This window comes from Triticum aestivum, chromosome 6D (assembly GCF_018294505.1).
Source record: "Triticum aestivum cultivar Chinese Spring chromosome 6D, IWGSC CS RefSeq v2.1, whole genome shotgun sequence".
Lineage (NCBI taxonomy): Eukaryota > Viridiplantae > Streptophyta > Magnoliopsida > Poales > Poaceae > Triticum > Triticum aestivum.
The window spans coordinates 457,588,133-457,610,844 of NC_057811.1; the positions used below are offsets into that span (position 1 = coordinate 457,588,133).

The 22,712-nt window shown below is 47.6% G+C and overlaps 1 protein-coding gene and 1 pseudogene across 1 annotated transcript in view; one reads left to right on the plus strand and one right to left on the minus strand.

The window, feature by feature from the left end:
• Window positions 1-261, minus strand: part of LOC123145852 (probable alpha,alpha-trehalose-phosphate synthase [UDP-forming] 11) — a 4,618-nt gene extending 4,357 nt beyond the window's left edge. Inside the window, exon 1 of the mRNA XM_044565357.1 lies at window positions 1-261. The gene's annotated coding sequence lies outside the window, so the exon portion shown is untranslated.
• The window catches only part of LOC123142697 (uncharacterized), a 100,487-nt pseudogene extending 80,038 nt beyond the window's left edge, over window positions 1-20,449 (plus strand).
• The last annotated feature ends 2,263 nt before the right edge of the window (window positions 20,450-22,712 follow it).

The window sequence follows — 22,712 nt, forward strand, 5'->3', positions numbered from 1 at the left end:
GAAGAGACGGCGAGGGCCGCGTGGGAATGCAGAGGGAGAAGAGGGGGAGGAGGAGGATGGGGTTGCCAATTCGGTGGAAGCTTCTGGGGATAAGAACGGCCGGGGGTGGGAGCGGGGGAGGAGGTATATATAAACGAGACGAGACCAGCACGGAAGCGGCGCGATCCCGGCCCGGCCCACCTAGCTGCTCTACGACTCCTAGCTTGGACCAGGATCAGGCGGAGGTGCGAACGAAGGTGGAAGAAGGGGGCAACCAACGCGCACACGGGGTGGGGGCGGGGGCTTGGGCTTATCCAGATCGGAAAGGGGCGGGGGCGCGGCGCGAATGACGGTCATGCCCCCGGCCCGCGCCGTGGGACGGTTCCGGTTGGATTTTTCTTTTATTTTTTGCCAAGGTATTGGAGTTGGAATTGGGGATCGGATGGATAGACGAGCGCTGCGTGCGTCGGTCGCGGTCGTCAAACGAAACGGCCGCCGGGTCTGGTATCCCTATCCGTCTATCCGCCCCGCCCGACCCCGGCCGGTCCGTGACGTCGCGTCTGCGCACGTAGGAGCCCGCGCATGCCGCCCTACGCACGCACGTACCGGAAAGAAGGAAGGAGAACGCGCACCGGGAAAACGGGAGTTTAAAATGTGCTTTCCGTGCCACGTTTTGTGGTTGAACCGTGTTCGGTCTACCCAACCGAGCGGGTGTCCAAAATGTCGGACAATAATAAACTGTTTGAAGGGAATACTGACGACGTAGACGCCGTGCTTATCTTTTATTATTTGACGAGATTTTTAAATTGAAGATATGCAGGTTAAACTTTGAACGGTTTTCAAGTCAAGTCATTTTTGCTATATAAAGGGCTGCTCGCAACCTAATAATTTGTTCTTTTCTTTGTCTCGACGCACACGACGGAGTTCAGCATTTAATTTCTACCATAATTAAATTAGTCCAGTTTTTGAATTGTGCAGGAATTTCTATGTCATACTCACATTGCTTTCAATGAATGTTTTTTATTTAAGAAACTGAGCACAAATCCTTGTGAAACATGCACACACACCTTATCTATATAAGCTGGTAGATCTTGGGATAACGAAATCCGCCCTCGTAGTCGAGGGACAAGTCATACCATTTAAAGGATATATAGCATCGAAGAGTATGAAGTAATTACAGAAAATACACAACCACATATCGGGTGTATACTCAAACCCGGATAGGTTAGCTTCACCAAAAGAAAACCTAACTATATAAGCTATACTTTGTTTGTGCTTGCAACGGACAAGAGTATACACATTTGCTCCTATGTCATGTTTTTTTTTTGTTGAAACGTGTTAGGTCTACCGAAAGGGTGTCCCAAATGTCACATAAACAACTTTACGCCCAAGACATTGAAGCTATGCTTATCTATTATTTTGCAGAGTTTTTAAAGAGACATATGCCATGTTCAACTTCGAATAGTTTTCAAGTCAAGTCATTATTATGTAAAGTATTGTTCACAACGTAATAATTTGTCCTTTTGTCTGTCTCGATGCACAAGATAGCTTTTGGGATTTGATTTTTTGTGACAAATAGACAAATCTGGTATTCCGAAAAGTGAAGAAAAAATATGTGGTTGGACACATTTTGCTTCTGGTGTAGAAAAGTAACATAAGATGGACGAAACCATGATTATGTGTCAAGGCATCATTAGTTGCTTGCTAGCGATAAGATTAGGTGGAAAGTGACAATGGATGATCTTGTATGTTCGATATTCATGTTCGAGAAAACGCCTATATGATGGAAAGTCAACATTCACATCTGAACTAAAATGAAAATGGGTGTGGAAAATTTCCATTGTTTTTGGTAAATGCAATCTTATATCCTTGATATTCATGATCAAGAAAACTCCTATATGGCAAGTCAACATTCACATCTGAACTAAAATGAAAATGGGCGTGGAAAATGTCAATATTTGTTTGTACATGCAACCTTTTATCTTCGATATTCATGTTCGAGAAAACACCTATATGGCAAGTCAACATTCACATCCAAACTAAAATGAAAATGGGTGTGAAAAATGTCCATATTTGTTTGTAAATGCAAAGGCGAGGATGTGTTGGGTTTTGAAACAAATGTGGGCATGTGAGATGATGGATCCATATATAAAAACATGTTTGCTAATTTACGAAATTCAAGTCCCATATGGGAGTAATCGACATATAATCATAAAGGTGGTCAGATTTCACTTAATATATGACTAACTTTAAAAACATGATGAATTACAGTAGTATTCGTTTGTCTACCAGTATAGCATCGATTTGTTGTATATCATGAGTCAATTATTTTATGTCACATAGTTACCGACTTATTTATTATGCCTAGTATCATATGTAATTAAATTGTATGGTATTTGTACCTGTTCCAAATTAATTAAATATCATATATGTGTTTGTATTCTAGTAGTTGTTCCACATTCGTATCCGATAACTTATTTACCTGCATTCGTAGTTCCATTTAAAAAATATGAAGACGAAAATCGGGAGGACACTATTTTATATGCGCCTGATCAATTTCCATTCGTAGACATGATGCAGATATTAGGTGCTTGGAAATGTAAATATTGATTACTACAAAACATGGCGAGACAAATAAGGAAACATTCAAAGTAGTAAAATGAAGGTTATCCCCGCAATAATTATTGATTATATGTTGACAAATCAGGGCCTGACTTAAGTGTGATAAATTGTTTTAATGCTCACCATTTTGAAGGAAATATGGTATATAATTTTCATTCAAAAAAGGCACATATTTATAGGTTGACGCAAAAAATGACTCTGCATATGCGGAAGATACACATGCATTATGTCTTACTTCCTTAATGAAGTTTGCCATTACTCGAAGAGTATGAAGTGTGATGTTCTAATTTTCGTTGAAACTTTAAATTGTTTTTTAGAAACACAACACAAACACAAACGCTGACATACATGCACATACACTCACCCTACGAATACACGCACACCTTATGCCTATAAGCACTTTCGAGAAAACTGAACTGGTAGGTCTTGAGATTGACGAAGACATGTTAGGTGCCTCGTTGTCAAGGAAAATCTCGTCTCTCACTAAAAGAATAATATTCTATCTTTATAAGACGCGCAGGGATCAAACCCCCGTGTATGGGGGTACAAGTACCATTGTAAACACCGAACTACATGTTGGTCATAAAATGATAATTTTGACCATTATGAAAAAAGTTCTACCTTTGTTTTTTTGCCAACATTTAGACTTAATTCAAATCTGGTCAATATTCATGCAAATTCCATGTAATTTAGATGAAATAGATTTGAAATAACTATCTAAACCTTTTACATATTTTGTTGATACCTGTAAAAAATTGACACCCAAAATTAAAACAATAGCTAAAAACATTGGCTAATGTCTTATGCTGGAAATGATTAAGACAATAGTTTGGAAATAACTTTTTAGACCTTTTATATAGTTCTCGTTAAAATAAATCTTTAAGATATTTCGCTTCATATCAGTCTTTATTAATGCCTTATACATTTCGATATATTTAAGAACTTTCAGAGACTATAGTTTTAAAACAACCTTGAACAAATATCACATATACTCTTATATGTTCTCTTGGGAATAAAAACACACTCTAATACTCGTTGCAAGTCTAAGTAATTGTAAAATATTTTTATCTGTCGCATTCGACAGGAAAGCACATGTAATATCTGGCACACAACGTTTTGCAAAATATGTTCGAAACATGAAATGTTCAACTGGAAACCGATAGCATGAACTGAGCGTAGCTCAAATGGTTAGGTTCCTTGTGGTGTAACTAGTCCACCAGGGTTAGAGTCATAGACTTGGCACAAGGTGCTTGTACCTTTTGGATTTATTTTTAGGATTTTTCGATGATGTTCGTTTAGTGGGACGAGACATTGTCGAAGCTAAATTTAGCAAATCCCTTAGGGATACAAAGTTACCCAGGTTTAGACTCCCCAAGGAGATTAAACCCTACATCACGTTTATGCTTTATTGCGTTGGGTTCTAGTCGGCTACATACAATGAGGTAGATTCATCTAGAAATCTGCGAGTGGACTGGCTAGTGCATGAAGCCTCCACCCAGCACGACAGGGATCATATCCCACTTCTTTCTATTTACTTTTTACTTTTTTACTTGTGGCAAAATATGGAAAAAGATTTTTGGCTTTAAACACATGCTAAATTTTCAAAAAAAATGTAAAATAAAATTTATAAATTTATGAAGCTGTCACGTGGCAATTTAACATTTTTTAATGTTTGCTTCATCACCTTTCACGGTATATAATACACATGGAAAATTTTAGAATTTTTCTCTAATGACCGCATGGCAAATTCATAACATTTTTGTCTGTCGAACATGGCATTTTAAAATCTTTTTCTAATGCTCCCACGACAAGTTGGGATTTTAGTTTTTACCAAATTTCATGGCAATTTTGGGAAATGATTTTTCTACTTTATGACATGGCAATTTTAGTATTTAGAGCATGTCAATTTTTACTTTTAAGGGCGTTGCAATTTTATTTTTGAATAGCATGGCAATTTGAAAACCGTACGTGCAGGTCTCTCCGCACGCGGCTCACGCCATTTCAGTTGGCCCTATTTTTTCCATCATTGCATTATCTTCACGAGCGCATCAATTTCCTGTGTGTGATTTCCATGTTTTTGAAAATAAAAATATAAAGCGTGGCTATTTGTGTACGTTTGCATTTTTTGGGGCATAGGTATTTGTTTTTGTTGGTTTCTAATAAATTTTTGAAGATTTTAGTAAGGCCTTTGCCATTTATATATTTTTATACAGGCTAACATGGCCATTTCCAGTACGTGTTTTGTACTAGTTATTATTATAATTTAAGCACTACAAGGGTTTTATCAAATGTTCCTCTTAGGAGGCCCGACGGGGAAGCTAAAGAGGCCTGTGTGGGCTGGTTCGTCCTGGTTCTCGCAGCGAGCGTCCGTTCGTTCACTCTGTCGAACCACTTGCAGGGAATGTATTTCTCAAAAAAAAACTTGCAGGGAATGTTTGCCCCTCAAAAAAAAAAACTTGCAGGAACGTTTTTTTTCCTTTTCAGAAACACAAATGGCGTTTAGGTGCCTAATTTATGCCTGGTAGCCACTACGATTGGGGCCCACAACGAGGCCTGGTTCGCCGTGCGCCGCGCCACGTGGGGAGGCGGGCGTGTGGGCTCGAGGCGCCTTGCCGACCTCGCCAAGGTTACTAGAAACGGGTCCACCCCCTCTCTCGCCGCTTCCTGAAAAGAGGCGCGCCGCGTGGCGCTCGGCCGGGATTCGGACGTGGATGCGTTGCATGCCCATCTCCTCGCGTCCAGACACTTCAATTTCCCAGGAAGCTCGCGTAAAATATCTGCCTCTCGAGGGAAGCGATAGCCCGATGCCAACCAAACATCATCCTGTCACATGGATGGATCACGACTGTTCCTCGCCGCAACGCAATGCAGGTTTCGGTTAAACGTAATCCGTGGGAGAATTTGCTTTTCTGGCCTACTACCCACGGAGGTAGTGCGGTGGGTTTACAGTACGTGGCATGTGGTCGAGATTGGATCGATCGGGGACACGTAACGTACGTAGCAAGCCAGATAAATACGTCGAGACGCACCGGTCAAACGTGATCGAGCTGGGCACGCTTCGTGGGACACATGTCATCTGGATATGCACGGCGCGCTCAGGCAGCAGCAAGCGAGCGTTACTGCGAACGGCGAACCACATTCATTCCTGGGCGCGTGCACACATGGGAACGGGGCCGTGGTGCGTAGCAGCCGGACGGACTGACCAGAAATGGGCAAAGGCAGGCTGGGCTCGACCCTAGGATCTTATCCAGTGTCCAATCTCCGCTTATTTTACATAGGCAGGAGCCCGGCATGCAGCGTGGGACCGCCAGAAAGGAGAAGAAGGAGAAAGGCAAAGATGGATGGAAAAGGCTTCTTTTCTACCGGCTGATTTCCACCTGAAACGTATGACGCGTGTCCGGCCCTACACACCGCTTCCAACAACCTCAGCCTTATCTTTTCGCCTCCAGCCCTCCACGCACCGCTCCCTCCTTTTCCCCTTTTCATGGATCACACGCGAGAGAGAGAGAGAGAGAGAGAGAAGGCCGAAGGCTGTCGCCGCAGCATGAAGTAGGAGGCCGGAGACTGGCGCGCGCTCGTGGCCGGTGCTGTAGCGCAACATGGCGAGGCTGGAGGCGGACGCCGATCATCACCGGAGGGAGCTGCGTCCCCGTCGATCTCGCCACGGCGGCGGAGCTGCAGTGCAGCACAAGCGGCGCCGCGAACGTCGCCGGCGGCGGTGCTGCAATGGAGCTCTCGCCGGCGGATCCAGGTGCTGCGTTGCAGCACTCGCCGACGGGTGTTGAAGCTGCAGTGCAGCGCTCGGTGCTCCAATGGAGCTCGCCGGCGCTCTCGAAGCTGCAGTGCCGCGCTCGGTGCTCCATTGGAGCTCTCTCCGGCGGCTCCCGGTGTTGGGTTGCAGCGGTCGGCGGCGGCTCCGGTGTTGCAACGCGGTGCTTTGCCGGCGGCAGCCGTGATGCATTACAACAACGGCGTGTTGCTGCCTTGCTACGGCTTCGATGGGCATCGAAGCAGGGGTGGCTAATGTGGGCGCGGGAGGAGGACAGCGGGCGTGTGTGCGTGTGTTGACTTTCTTTCAAGGGCTCAGAGATCGGACGGACCAAGGTTGTTCGATCGAACGGACGCGAACGCGGTTTATAAATTGAGAGAATCATCCGACCTACGCCTAGCACCGGCCTCTGGGGAATATGGTCGGGATGGGACAGTTGGATGGGCCCACGTTATCCTCTCATCTGGGCCCCGCCTTTCGTGGCGCGCAATCCTACTGGTGCCGCGCTGGCCACAGCTAATCACACTACAGTGCCCCACCACTGCTGTAGGAGCCACCCTCAAACTCCTGTGGCCGCCTGTACGATTTGCTCCCAATCCTCGTTGCAGAAAAAAAAAACGATCGATAGCGGGATGGACCGAACGGTACGAGAATGAATGAATGAATGTATGTAGCTGATCGCCATTGTCTTGACTTATTACACTCTCTGTACCTCCATCGGTTAACTATAGCTAGTGGCATAGCAGTACGGCTCGCTGGATCTGGCTTATCTGCTCTGTTGAAAGCCATACTGTATACGGATCTGGAGCACCTTCATCAGTTAACAATGCCGATAGTAGCAGCGAAATGAGGTAAGAGCACTACAGACCCAGAAACTTGCAATGGATGTGATGATTTAGTCCACAAACTTGTAAAAGGTGATTCAATAAAACAACCTCCACCTTTATGGAATTCACGCGCGCGTATTTTTTTTCATATCTATATTTTTTTAATCAAAGGGCCCCCCTCCCAAATTTTTTATTAAAGAATCCAAGGCAAAAGTTCACATCAAGGATGATTCACTACTCTTGGCCACAACCTAAAGTAGTTGCGACAAAAAACTTAATGCAGGCAACACACTCATATATATGTTTTGATGTTTATTTTTTTTGTACACATAGTACCTTTTGTATTCACTTGAAATATATTTTTATGCACATATAATTTTTTGAAATACATGATTAACATTTTTCTCATATATATGTTTTGATGTCTGCGTTTTTCCACGGACATTGTACATTTTTTGTATACATTAGAAATATTTTTCTATACATGTTAACATTTTTAAATGCATGATTAACATTTTTCAATTATGTATGTAAATTGATTTTTATAATAGATATGTTTAGAATTATAAGTAAAGGTAAAATAATAAAAGCAAAACTGTGAAAAACAACCAGACCATTCCAGGCGCTACTTGACGCGAGGCTGGAGTGTGCCTCTACAAGAGAGACAGTCGCACCCTCGCCAAGCCCGGTCCAGCATACGCCGTTGTTGTGCTAGCCCAACCTTCTAGATAGACGGTCCGCCTGTCCTGCAAGTTTTTTTGTGTTCTGCTAAAAAAACAAGTTTTTGTGTAGATGCAGCAAGTTTGGCCACACACACACAACTAAGTATAACCTTCCCTAGAAACAAACTAAATATAACAATCAGAAACATTCCACCCGAATCAATCACCACCACTGTCCGTCACCCACTCGACATCGTAGCGTGATGGAATGCAAATATGCAATTCTCGCAAAAGAAATGCATATACGCAATGCCCGAGAAAAACAAGCATCAACTAATTGGTCGCATCTTTAAATTTTAAGTTGGTTGCCACCATTTATGTGAAAATGGTCATTATCTTGTGCTTGTTTAGTAGGATCTGTCACCAAATGCCAGCAAGACCCATTTGAGGCGCTCTGGATACTCAATCTCAGATGTACAACATCGTGTGGATTGGACCCTGGCAAAGCAAAATATGTTGTACTATGTCGCCAGTGGCGAAGGCATACATAATTTTTAGGTGTGACAGAGTTTACGAAGGAAAACACAGTATAATACAACTATGCAAGAGTTCATCAAAATAGAAGATATATATTATTTTGTGTTCGGCAAGTATAACCAAAATCCAAAACTACATTTTGGTCAGTGGGTGAGCATGATGCATCGGTCAGTGGGTAAGGGGGTTTCAACAATGAGATATTACTATTTGGCTCAGCAGTAACAAAATTTCTTAAAAGTGAAGTTCAACCTCAATTTTGAATTATTTTTCATTATGTAAATGCTATTCTTCTTAGGCACTTAATGGTTTCAACTTTCCAGAATTGTAGAAATCACGATCGCTGTTATGTTGAGCAAAATGGTGATCCCTGGTTGGCCGGCTAGATCCTATATCGCTGTTTTAATCTGTCCGTGGAGTTAAGTCTAATTCACAAACCCACTGACCGATGCATCAGGATCACCAGTAGGAAGCAATCAGGCCTAACACACGCTGAAACTCACTTTTCAAAGTGCTACACGTACTAGTATATATACTAGGAGTATCTGTAGAAAAGTTTAGGTATGGCACGTCGCTGTTGAAACCAGTACTGAAACCAAGTCAATTACTGGGCACGTAGGCGCAAGCGCAACAACGTTCATGATTTCCATAAAGCTGGAGGGGGTTTTCGTAAAATTGCCAGGGCGAGCGAGTGTGCCACAACGCGGCCAGCGTGGCACCAATTGCCTGCTTATGATTGGCTCTGGACTAAATCTTCACATACATTGTAAGTTTAGAATGAGGTGATCACCTTTTGCAAGTTTATGGACTAAACCGTCACATCCATTGCAAGTTTGTGGGTTTGTACTACATTTCGACATGGACAGAGCAGGCGACTTCGAGAGGTTGGCGAGGGGTGGAAGGCAAAAATGACAAATTTGACCCGTGGATGAAAAAAATTTATAAAGTGAACTGTCATCGAATTTTTTTCGCTCCGCGGGCACTTTCGTGTAGCGCCCGACAGCTAGGCGACACACTACATTGTGCAGCGCCTGACTGACAGGCGCCACATGCCTGGAGAGCTTCGCACCACGCCTATCTGAAAACTGCTAAGTCAGTGTGCAGAGCCTGAGCTAGGGGTGGAAACGGGAGAGGTCGTTTATGAAAATGACAGTTTAGTTTGTAAAATACTTTCGTCTCGAGGTCAAATGTGTCCATTTTACCGGGTTGGAAACGGGAGAGGTCGACGTGTTCATAATTTTCACCAGAAAGTGAAGCAGGAGATCTGCTAAAGGCGTATCCTAACAGCGGATAATGTAATCAAACGGAGCATGCATGGCATGGAGCAGCACTACTGGCTTTTCATGGATAATATAAACTGTCGGTCGTAGTTTAGTCTGTTCTTTTGCCCAGCTTAGCTAGAGAGGGAGGGAGGGAGGGACCCCTCTGCTTTTTTAAGTGCATACTTGGTGATCAGATTAGGTAACGAGCAGGAAACTTAATCCGGTTGTAGATCAACAGTAATGTCATGGTGGGGCCCGGCCGGGCTTCTTGCCCACAACGTGAAGGCAGCGTCTGGCATATTTAACAGGCCCAGCAAATCTCGACGGAGATCCAGCAAGGTTCAGTCGGTCTTACACGCCGCTAATTAACAATTAGCGGCTCGTAGACGTGTTGATTAGCTTAGCTAGCGAAAACAAGTTGCTAGCTACAGTAGCTAGGATCAGGACTGTCAGGATAAGGCTACCGGCCGCCACCCACGTTATATTACGTGAGTTTGCATTATCCTCTCGAGAATAGTAGTAGTTCGATCAATCACCTCTCGAATACTTGAATACTTGTTCTACACGGCGACTGAAGCATCCATGAGAAGAAAAATGCGGTAGTTAACGGTTGTCATGTGGTGGTCGTGTGTGGCGGTGTGATACACGTTTGGTCTTGGTAGATAGTGGCTCTGCATTACGTTTCTGCTTTGCTCTGTACAGCGCACGTCCCCGTTGCAAACGTTCCCGGTGGTTTTCTGTCTGATCTCGACACGTGCAATGAACCATGCATGCTTGGACTTGTCTCGGTGGCAGTAACGCCGACGTCTTTTGATGGTGCGCCCATGCCGGGAAACATCCCACCGGGGCACCCTGTGGCCGTGGCTTGCCGCCGGTCGAGATCAGATCATGGTCGTCCACGGCCGCGGATGTTTACCAGCGAAAAGTCAGCTCGGAGCAAGCCACGGAACGCTCCCGGCCAGCCAACATTTGCCCAATTTTCGTCGCACCCATTCATGCATTGGCATGCTGCGGTGTCGCGTGCTCCGTGGTTACTTGGGATAGGATCGCGTCGTGAGGAACGGTTGTGCCACGGAACCGATGGGAACCACTTATAGATCACCGTGTGTAAAGCTTTACACTGAGCAAACCCCGTACGCCCGACCTACTTACTATCCAAAACTGTATATATGTTCCCTGGTGTCCCGTTATTGCTTGCGTTGTTTTGGGTGCGGACGACATGATGCCGACTGGCAACGACCCCGGCAAAAATATCCCTGCCTCTTTCATCCGCTCTGAAAAACTATTCCGCACCAACTAGAGATTGAGTTGGTGCGTTGGTTGGATATAGATCCTCGTGTGGACCCTGGAAGGAGCGCCTTTGCTGCAAAGGGATGCATGAGATTAAGCTGAAAGAAAGATCAGGCGACGCGTCCAAGAGCCATCCGGCCGTTCGCCGAACAGGTCGACGGAGCAGCGCACCGGGAGCACGATCATGTCACCCGAGAAAGCTCGGACGCGCCAGCCTCATGGACCGTCTGATCCTGATGCATGCATGCAGCAACCCCTCCGCTCCGCCATGTGTGCGCTGCTAGCTGCAGCGCGGCGACAGAGGGAGCACTCATTTTCTTGCCTTGGACTCCACCCCATGCCCCGTGCCAACGTGCCATGTCGAGCTCGGACAGGCATGGCAAGCAGGTGCACGCTCCGGTTGATCAAGATAGATAGAACGCGCTGCCGCTATTCGCTCCCCACTTTTATTGCGCCGAAATGCTTGACATCCCCGGTACGCTCCTCCTTGACCCGGGCCCCCGGCCGGCTGGCCGACCGACGGCGAACTCCCCCATGTTTCCAAGCGCGCCGACAGGCCCGGCCCCGCGTGCGTGCTAACTTAGCTGGCTGCTTGTTACTGTACCAGTAGTAGAGTACCTCGCGTCACGTTGGTCAACTTTCTCGCCCGCCGCGGGCTGCCGCTAGTCAGCGCCATGTGTGCGTGTGTGTCTCGATTATTGGCAGCGCACTGTGCGCGCTATGTACACTGAAACGAAAGTCGATCTGGAGATAACCTCGCCGCTCTTGCTATGGCAGTGCAGGGGTGAATATCTGGTGCTACGGGAGCACCTCACATTAGGTGCTCTCAGTTTTTAAAACGCACATATAAATGTTTCAAAAAAATTCGAAAAAAATGTGGATGTTAGCATCACATGAATGTACAATCCCTAAAAATTTCAAATCAAAATTCGAAATGCACATTAAGAAACAAAAAAGACAAATCCAGCATGAGTGTTTTGCAAAAAGTCCCCCAAACATTCCGAAAATGACGCTTTGTCCACATCACGTGATGCTGTCCATTGGATCACAGATCTATGGCCGAGAACGCACAGGAGCACCTAATGTGAGGTGCTCCCGTAGCACTGGATATTTTCCCGGCAGTGCCGTCTTCTTCTTCCGCGGCGGGCTCCTGTTCCTGTCTCACTCTGGGAGTGAGCCGTATGTCCGTCAGGCCAACTCCAACGCACGATCCTAAATCGTCCGTCCGCGTTCCTTTGAGGTAAAACGGACAAAAACCGCGGCCTAACACGCGGGAGTAAACGGACAAATGTCCATTTTCGGTCCGTTTTTGATCCATTTTCGGTCGAAATTTGGGCTACGTTAGCGGCCAAACGGACACGCGGACGGTCGCGACGCGCGCCCTTGTCTGCCCCTGGCCCGCCCGTCGGTGACACATCCGTTCCTTTTTCTATCCCCCTCCCCCAAAAATATCGGCCGCACACCCTGCCCCTCTCCCTTCTCGTCCTAGACGCCTCCGCCGCGGCCGTGTAGCTGTCGAGTACGACCGCGTGCTCTCCACATCACGAGTTGTGTCCAACCCCCGCCCGGCTCAACCGGCGACCGAATTTGGAGCTGATCTAGCCGGATTTGTGCGCGGCAGGCCACTGGAGGCCGCGGCCCGCCATGGTCTGGTTGGGTTCCGGTCCGCACAGCCCCGGCAATGCCCCAGGCCGCATGCAGGTACCAACTCCGCCTCTAGCCGTTCGGATGACCCCGTTGGTGGTTCGTCAAATACACCAACGGTCGTCGTCCGGGCTCGGTGCACCATGCCGCTCATAAAGTGCGACGACTGTCCACTGAAGGTCATGCGTCGTCCGTGTACAACGCCGGAACACTCCGGATGGGTGTTTGTCAAGTGCAAAAATGATGGGGTATGTGCTAGTTTAGCTTCCGTTGTGATTCCAAATTCGGTTTGTTTTGCTTACGATCAAATATTTTATTGTGTAGGATGTATGCAACTTTCGGTTTTGGAAAGAAGAATACATTGATCTACACGCAATTTAATAGATGTTTGTGCATTCTTGCTAGAGTAGACGCTAGAGATGAGAGTTGTTGTGAGGAAGCAACGTCTACTTCTTTAGATGCGAAGAAGAACGAAGCATTCAAGATCAAGACTCCGCAGATCAACAATGAATGCATCGAGAAGGCACTAATCGAACTTACAGGAGTAGTATGGAAATTGGATATCTTTCAAAATGCTTTCTTGTAGTTCTTGTTTTCTTTGGGCTTATTATTCTAGCTAAGATTTGGTGAAAGTATTCCAATGTATCATAAAAAATCGTTGATGAAAATAATAAAAAGAAAAGAAAAAATTTATCTGCGGACGAGATGCGGCCGTGCGTTGGGCGCCCGACCAACGCAAACCCAAATCTAGGCGGACACAACTCCATTCCCACCTCCAAACGGACGAAATCCGGATAAAATGGATGTTCCTTTGAGGTCGTGCGTTGGAGTCAGCCTAAGACTGCCCGCAACGCAACTTCTACTCGCTTACGCTATACACGAAGAAAAGAAGATGATCCGGCTAGCTATACGCAAGCATGGCTATGAGGCTATCGAATTGTAGTATACCATCGTCCTGATCGAATGATTGGTCGCACGCATCCTGTGCGCGCCGCGGAGATCCATAATTTGAGTTAGTTGTACCATGAAGACTTCTAATTAATTCTGAGTTGGATGTTGCCGACTGTCAGGAGATATTAATGACTCATCAGCTCTCCTTTGTGGTGCAGCTGGCCGGACCCGGGCAGCGGATGAGGATAATCCACATCCCAGTTCTGCAGTTCGGTAGTGGATAGTGGATACAGGTGTTGCCGCTTTTGCTTTCACGCGGATATTCGTTTTCATGCCAAGAAGATCGGCCGATCTTTGCCGTGATCGCATGGGTTTGGCCCCGTCCATCGCCTCCGGGTAGGCACTAGGTAGGCGGTACAAATTCTAGCTATTCGATCTTATGATGAACAACCGATCGTTAGAGCATGGTTAATAGTATAGCCGGCTGGCTATAAGCCAGTGCCATGCCATCTACGGTCCATTTTATAGCTAACATGTACAATATTAGATCAAAAGAAAGCACTACTTTTTTTATTATGTGGCCCATCTTTCATTTTCACAAAGTGCCTAGGAGTACGTGCTAGAGCTGGCTCTTCACGAAGAGTCCGCTTACCTTCTCTTTCCTCTTTTCTTTCCTCCAACTAAGCAGAAATATACTAGTTTATTCTTTATAGCCCGCTGACTCAGCTCTATTGTACTTGCTCTTAGGCGCCTTTACTTTCCGGTCGTGGATAGTATGCAATGCTAATTCAGACCGCGTCGTACGTACGCTCGATCGAATGTCAGCACTCGCACGCATCAAGCCCTTTACTGAAGGAAACTTAGGCGCCATTTTTGCTTTGCCAATTGGCACACCCGACACTTTCACGCCGATTTCGCTTTTGAACAGAAGCAGCAAATCAGGGAAACCTTGTGCACCCAACACGCCATGTAGTACGGTACGGTTATGCCTATTTGCCTCCTTTTATTTAGCTATATCAATCAAGTTGGCAAGGCATCATCAGCATGGACTGCTAGCTTCAGCTCGCTGGGAGCAGGTCGACAATCTTATCTCCAACATCGATATGATTTTTATAATTCCACAATGCATCAGGCGCCAAGGAGGAGTTGATTTTTCACGGAAGAAGAGGTACGGGCGGAACGAATGCGTTTGTTGCCGACGTACTGCTACTTGTGTAGAAGGCGACAACCAGCATATTGCACATTTTTATTTGCTTTCTTGTTTGGTTAGCTTATCCTAACCATACATAAATTGCAGTTAGGCAGACACTAATTCCCTAGCTGGATGTTCAAAATGACGATTCTGTCCCTGCCATTTTTCTTCGGAAAGATCAGGCCGTGTGCGAGTGCAACCACACACCTGCAGTCAGCTATTCTGATCCGCATCACACTCACATTTAATTAGCAAAGCAGAGCTTGATCGGGCTTGTTTACTTTGTGGCCATTTTGTTGCGCACGATGGGAGACAAAGGGTCAGAGCTGCCGCGACTCCTCAAACCACTTGTGTGGAAAGACGACCGCTACGTACGCGTACGTGTCGTCCTGCAGAAATGACGGAGAATTAGGCCACGTTCTGCCGTACATAATTGTTTCGCGGGCTGATCAATTTTTTTCTAATGAGCAACGGTCATGGATGGAATCATGGAATGGGCGTTATCCTTGTCGACCAAGAGTCCAAGAGACCGTGCTATAGCTTAGATAAGGATAGGAGGCTAAATGAGAGACGGAGAGATGACTCTGCAATAAAATTACGGTAACGTTACCCGGCTAAGGCCAACTCCAGCTCACGACCCCAAACGGACGTCTGGTTTGGTCTGTTTTCGTCTGTTTGGGACTATGTCCGCTTGGGGTCGTTGGGTTGTCGGTGCGCCCAATGCGCGGCGGCACCTCAAATCATATCCGGGATGGACGTGATTAAAAAAACGCAAAAAACTAAAATAAAATACCGAAAAAAAAGCAAACATAAAAACATGAAACATAATTAAACATCATGGCCACAAAACGGCACAGTTCCACAGTTCACATAGACATAATTAACAAAACAAAAGAAAAGTAATCCGCTGCCCGCTCGCTCCTACCGTGCCCGTTGATGCCGTGGCCGTGGCCGCCGTTTTCGTCGTCGCTGACAAGGTCGACGTAGGCCGGCGGCGTCCAGAGGTAGGACGACGGTGCCTGGTACACAGGAGGTTGCTGGAAGGCGGGAGGTGCCTGCACCACCTCCTCCCGTGGCGACGCCTCCCGCTCCGGTGACCGCGGCGGCGTGGGGCACCAGTTCAAGCCCCCCACGGCGTCGGCCATCTCTGGAGCCGTGCACCACCAGCTCCACCGCTGGCCCACCAGGCCCGAGTGGAATGCAGCGACGGGCTCCTCCTCCAACACCTCCTCCCTCCTCACCATCTCCAGCTCCGGCACGGCCACGTCACCGGCGGCAGAGAGGGCCATCATGGTCTCCAGGCCCTCCCACTGGCGCTCGTCGTGCGTGTGCATGGAGTCTTCCATGACACGTTGAAGGAGTCGGGCCTCCTCCTCCTCTGTCATGCGAGGAGGAGGTGGTGGCGACGGAGAGGGCGACAGCGACGACGTCGGCGTGATGCCGCGCACGACCCTACGCCCGCACACTTGGGGAGGGCTCGGAGCGCGCGCGTGGCGCTCACGTGGCCGTCGCGGCCCCGACGAGGTGCCAGCGAAGGAGGCACGCCGCGTGTCGTGCTCGTCCCGGAACCACGTGTCCCAAAGGTCGGAGTCGACGGCGTACCTGGGGTCGTAGTAGAGGTCGTCTGGCAGTAGGCGGCGACGGCGCTCGATCTCCTCGCGGCGCGCACGACCGCACGTTGAGACCGGCGGGATCGGCACCCGGTCGGCGGAGAGATGCCAGTTATTGGGGAGGTGCACGTCGCTCCAGGAGAGCGGTGTCCTCGTCTCCCAATAACGACGGCATACATCCGTGTGGATGTAGTGCCGGTCGCGCTCGCCGGCGGCCGTAGGGGCGATGGAGAATGCGGGCGGTGCGGGGGCCTTCCGTGGTGGTGATGCGGGCTCCTCTTTGACGCCGCGGCGGCGGCGGCACGAGGATGAGCCGTCGTTTGTTGTCCGCCACGACCCAAACCTGGTGCAAGTTTGCGCTCGAAATAGGTCGGCTCGGACACAAAACGGATCAGATGGTCCAGACCGTCGCGCGCTGGGCCGTGGGGTCTGTCCGTTTTGCTCCAAACGAACGGGGCCGGACGGGATGGGGTCGCACGCTGGAGTTGGCCTAACGTTCGGGGAGGGGGTGGCAAGCGAACCCTCTTTGATTGCAGTTTTAATTATGAGAAGAGATAAAATGATGGTAATTTCCCCCGTTTGGTGGCAGTTTTTTCTAAGTATTATAGGAATACTACCGTTTTCTTAATTACTACGGTTTTAATCACTTTGACCTGTTTGGCAACCCAAAAAACTATGACATTTATAACTGCAGTATTGCCAAAACCGCGGTATTTCCTCTGTATTGAAAAAAACCCAGCCTCTTTTTAAAAAAACAGAGCAGGCGAAGAAAACGAATCTGTTCGTTATCACCTTCCTCGCTGCAAGCTGCCGCTGCAGTTGCGACCCTCTGTTTGAGATCGTCCGCCGTGGACAAGCCAAGAGAAAGCAATGAAAAATAATAATTTCCTTCGTACTTCTGCTTGCGCTCCTCCTTCTCTCCTCCTACGCCCCGTGCATCTGGTCAGTACGCCAGCCAGCCATGGTAGTGTTGATGGCTGCAACGTGAGTCCACAAGGCACTGCTGATCAATACCGCACTGTACATGTGCCGCGCTGTCATGTTGCGGCCTTGCTCTAGCCGCCCTAGCCGGCTCGCCAGTCGCCACTATGCGCCTCTATTGGTGAAGCAGCAGCCAAGCCATAGCGTCGGTTCAATATTCTGTGTCACGTTGCTGCGCTCCCGCCGCCGCTGATGCCCAGCATGCCACCTGGTCTCTTTGTGCGAGCATGGCCATTCAGTTTGCAAGGCCAGCTAAGAACGTGCATGTTGCAACAGCTATGAAACTGCTAATTTACGTCGTTGTAATCGAGAACCAGCCAAACACGTCACAGTATTCTCAATACATCAAAATACTTTGATATATGAAAACTGTGGTATCTAGTAGCTATAGTTGGAATTCTAAAACAAAGGAAATGAAATCCTAATTACCATGACATTTCCTCTCTTTTTTGCGGGTAATTACCATGTCATTTCGGAGCTTTTACGACACAGATAGCGTGGAAATTTGTTGTAGTGAAATCTCCAAAGTACTGCAGGATAAGAAAGAGGTTAAGCTGCAGACAAGGCTTCTTTAAGCATTAAAATTGCATTACAAGCTGGGTAGTTCGGATGGATTTCGTGGAAGGAAGATGCCACACCTGTACGAAAGGGAATGGAGTCCTAACAGGAAATCTGCGTTGGAAATCTCTATTCATGATTTTACTACAAAAAGGGAAGGAGCTGTCATAAACCTAGTAATTGGTTTATCGTCTGATTCGTTGAAGGAAGCATTTAAATTTTACAATCTTTATTCTTGGAAAATTGGGTTCAGGATAAGGTTTGGAAGAAGCAGACTTAACATTAAGCGAGCAAAATGCATGCAACAGTTTGTGTGCGGTAAGGTTGTAAAAAGAATTGTAGATGATATGATCTCAGTTGGAGAATTTTAGATTTTTACAAATAGTACTTGTGTTTCAGGGGATACCGGAGAAGGAGAACAGTAGGTCAACGAGGTGTGGTGCGAGGCAATGATAAGGCTTTTGCGGGCAGCTGACAATGGATGGTACATCAATGAGCATAGGAGTGAGCACAACCATGCCTTATCACTTAATTGTGGAGAGAAACTACATTGGAAATCACACGGGTACATCGATGTCCACATTAAAGATTTGGTAAAACGGCCAAGAGAGAACAATGTTAGCCTAAGCAAAGTGTACAACATAGTTGGAAGTTTTTTGGGCACAACGGAAAATGTACCTTTCACCAAAAGATTGCTTAGGACTTTGTGTGGCAAACTAAGCAGAGATCAATCTGACAAAGATGCAACTAAAACGGTGCTGCTTTTGCAAGATCTGATGGCAAATGATCCAGATTTCACATACAATGTACAAGTTGACGAGGAGGCAAGGGTGAAGACATTGATGTGGGTGACAGGACGGGGCATAGATCAATACAAATATTTTGGTGATGCTATAACTTTTGATACAACATACAGAACAAATATGTATGACATGCCTTTTGGTCTATTCAGCGGTGTTAACTACCACTTTCAAAGCATCATTTTCGGTGTTGTGTTAATGTGTGATGAAACATTCAATAGTTTCAAATGGGTGTTCAAAGAGTTTGTCCGAATGGTAGGTGGCAAGGCGCCTTTCACTATACTAATAGGTAATATGAAGACACTAACATTTTTTTATTTACATGTATATTGAAACACGATGTTTACTAAGCTAGTTAGTTTGCTCAATTTTTTTCAGACCAGGCTAGAGCAATGGAGTTGGCTATTATAGATGAAGTACCAGACACGACACATAGATGGTGCAAATGGCATGTTCTGAAAAAGGCTAAGGAGTGCCTTGTTGCACTTTATGGGAAGAAGATGGAATTCAAAAAATACTTCCAAATGCTGGTTCACCATGTCTTGACTATGGAGGAGTTTGAGAGTGGTTGGGACGCGATGCAGATGAAATATGATTTTAAAAAACATCCGTTCTTGACACCAATCTTTGAGGTTCGTCATAAATGGGCACGACCTTATTTTATGGGAGTTTTCTGTTCAAAGATGCCAAGCACTCAACGTAGTGAGAGCGCTAACCAAAATGCTATATCCCTCCTGGGTGTCCAATGCATTTGTTTCTCAAACAATTCGAGAAGATACTTTTTGATAGGGATTCAGAAGAGAGCTACCAAGAAAACGAACATCCATAGTAAGTGCTTAGATGTCTTTTCCTAATATAGATCTTTTAAATAATGGTTTCTTAGTAATATCCTAATATAATTTCTTTGTGGTGTTTCGTGAACACAAGCTGGAGTGGTAGTAAAAGGTAAAGGTAATTGGCCGATTGAAAGACATGCTAGCAAGATATACTCAAGCACAATGTTCAAGAAATTTGGAGAGTCATTATACAAGGTGGGGTCTTATGTTACCGAGGAGCAGTTGCATCGAAGGAAATACATAGTTAAACATGCCGATGTGGTTAATAGGGAAACTTGGTGCAAGGCTGCTTTCGTGGTAGAGGTCGATGAGGCTCTACAAGAATTTGTATGCGAGTGTGGCTTCTACCCTCACTCTGGAATATTGTGCTGCCATGCTTTGAAGGTACGTCTTATGTAGAAAAATGTATTTATGTCACCCACTTGTGTTTTTTTTGGGAGTTCATGGTAAACAAATTAAGTACAATAAAAAAAATTTGGTTTGCTAACACTGTGCACATGCGTGTCATCGCATGTGATGGTGTAATCAACTTTGCAACGAGAACCAACAAGAAAATGGACCTAAAAACAAGGTTTGTATCAGCGGAGGCCAAACTGGTTATGACGTCAATAAACAAATCTTAATAAAGAAGGGGGTCGGCTATGATGCCTATGTGTGACATGATTTTAGCATTAACATGAGCATAAAATGAGCAATTGTGTAGCCAAAACACAACTTAGTTCGAAAATATGGTTGTGAAAAGTGTTGCTAGCTACTAAATTAACTTCAATTAACAAATGCCTATAGACATGAAGTTCGCCCATGTAGGCCGCACATCGTGTGATAGCTGCCATGGACCGGGACCAAACTTGGTACCTGAAGCTATAAGTAATAAATGTCATACTTAGAAGAACCTGTACCAGAACATGGAGATGGAGGATGAATACAAGTTTCTGAATACAAATGAAGAGATAGCTATACTACAAGCAATAAATGCGAAACCGCAATCCTAAAGACATGCACATGGTCCAGGTAAAGAGGTCAGTGGTCGCCGTGGTTGGAAGCAAGTTTTCGAAATCTTGGACGCATTTTGAGACTTGGATCACCATACGACCGGCATCCATCGTTGTTCCTATCCCTACCCATTTGAATACATCATGTAAGGTCAAGTTCTCGCAAATTTCCGACGAATTCGGAGATATTTTGGACGGCAAATTCAGGCCCAAGAGTATTACACGTGGCCTCTATGTGTGATGAACACACTCTCGATCACAACCCGAGTATATATCATCAACCTGAAAAGATAGTTTTTTTTGAAACGAGGCAAAAGATTTGCCATTTTCATTGATTAAGAAGAAGAGAGTTGTCCGGTTAATTAGAGAAAAACCGGGCGAAAACCGTTACAACACGCCCACAAGAAAGGGCACCCCGGCCGACCTGGCACCAACAAGACCACACACACCGCCGAGAAGAGGGCACCGTCGAGGCTGCATGCATTGTCATCGTCATCACCTCTCTCCGAGCAAGCGACTCCGACTCCGCCGCAAACGATCTGTCCAGACCCCTTCGAACGAACGACACACGACGACCTTGTCAGCCCAAGCCAAACAATCGACCGCCGACGTTGAGGACCGGCAGCTCCGATTTTGTTGATACGCTTCACTGGAGAAAGTTGCACGCCTCGCATCGATCTAGCCCAGCACAACCTCCGGAGAGCACCGTCCGCTCAAACCACCCTCATGGAGTCATCGTTGCCGCAGGGGCCCCGCCGCATGCAGTTCCGACTTCTCTGTCACAGTGAGAAACAAGCATAGGCATACTCGTTGGCGAACCGGACCGCCGACATCAGAAGGACAGGCCGCGACCCAGCTCCACATGCCATCATCGTCGTCGCCACACGCGTCGCAACGCCAACCACTCGCATCACCAGTTGGGCACCTGCCAACCGTGAGCCGTGCACGTCCAGCCCAAGAGAAGGGCGGGGAAGAATCACCGATCTTCAAAGCAACGCCCTAAAGAGGGAAACACCGTTGAGACGACGTCGTTGCCCGGCCCGGATGGGTCTAGGCTTTCGCCTGAAGAACGAGATCCGAGGATGGACCGGGTCGGAGAACTCCACGACGGTGCCTTCAAGAAGGGAAACAACGCCCAAAAATGCCGCCACCGCCTGCCGGCCATAGCCCGGCAAAGCTTGCGCTAGGAGTAGACCCGATGAACAACCTCGCGCAGCCGGCCGAAGCCGGCCCGCACCTCCGCTGACCCGCACACACCTTGCACAGCCACCACGCCATCGCCACACAAGGTCCACCACAACGCACTTCCGCCCAACTGCCGTAGCCGAGGCCACCACGATGACCAACCCTCCGGCAGACACGGACGGACCAGATCCGGCCGAAGAGCAGCCGGATTAGGCGCCCCCTTGACGCAGCACCAAGACAACCAGCAAGAACTGGATCGGAGGAACGACCAGAAGGCAGGGAAGCGGAGCCGCCACCCCCGCCCCGACTCGCCGAGAAGGATCTGCAGGACCGCAGCCCCGGAGCCTGCCGACAACGTCGCCGTGGCCACCACCCGACGGAGACGCAGCCTCGTGGTCGCCACACCCGATAGCCGCCGCGCCGCGCCACCAGGAGGCGAGCCACCCCCACCGCGAGATCCTGCCGCAGCAGAGAGGCCCCGCCGCCGCCGTCCGCCGCCCGGGCTTAGCCCGGCGGCCTCCTCCGGCGGCGGCAAGGGGAGGTAGGGGGGCAGAGAGGGCTGGAGGCGGCGCTCGATCTAGATCCGCCCGTGCCGCCGTGGAGGCGACGCGGGGGACGGGTGAGAAGTCTGTTCCCTCCTCCTTTGAGTACTCAGTGGGAGGAACTGTGTTCATTACCTGAAAAGATAGTGATCTCCATTTTCTGTGAGGCTGGATGGAGCTGTCCCAGGTGCAATCTGGAGAGATGGAAGAAAAATCTGGACACCGAGAGATGACCAACTTCTTCCACTCCACTCGGCGGCCCTATGGCAGGAGCTTTACACGAATCTCCCATGCACAATCTGGTCGAGGTCAAACAAAGGCAGCCAAGCCCGGCAGGCCGGGACAGGACATACGCTAGCCACCACCAAACTCTTATCCATGGATCGATCTGGATGGTGCCGTGTTCAACATTCTCCGGGCTTCATCGGTCAGCAGTGTGGGTGCGTCGTCAGTTGCATCGAAGAGTCTGAGACGTTTCTCGATCAACCGGTGGCCAGCGCTGCGGCTTGGCCCGGGATATGGACCAGGCGCCTTGC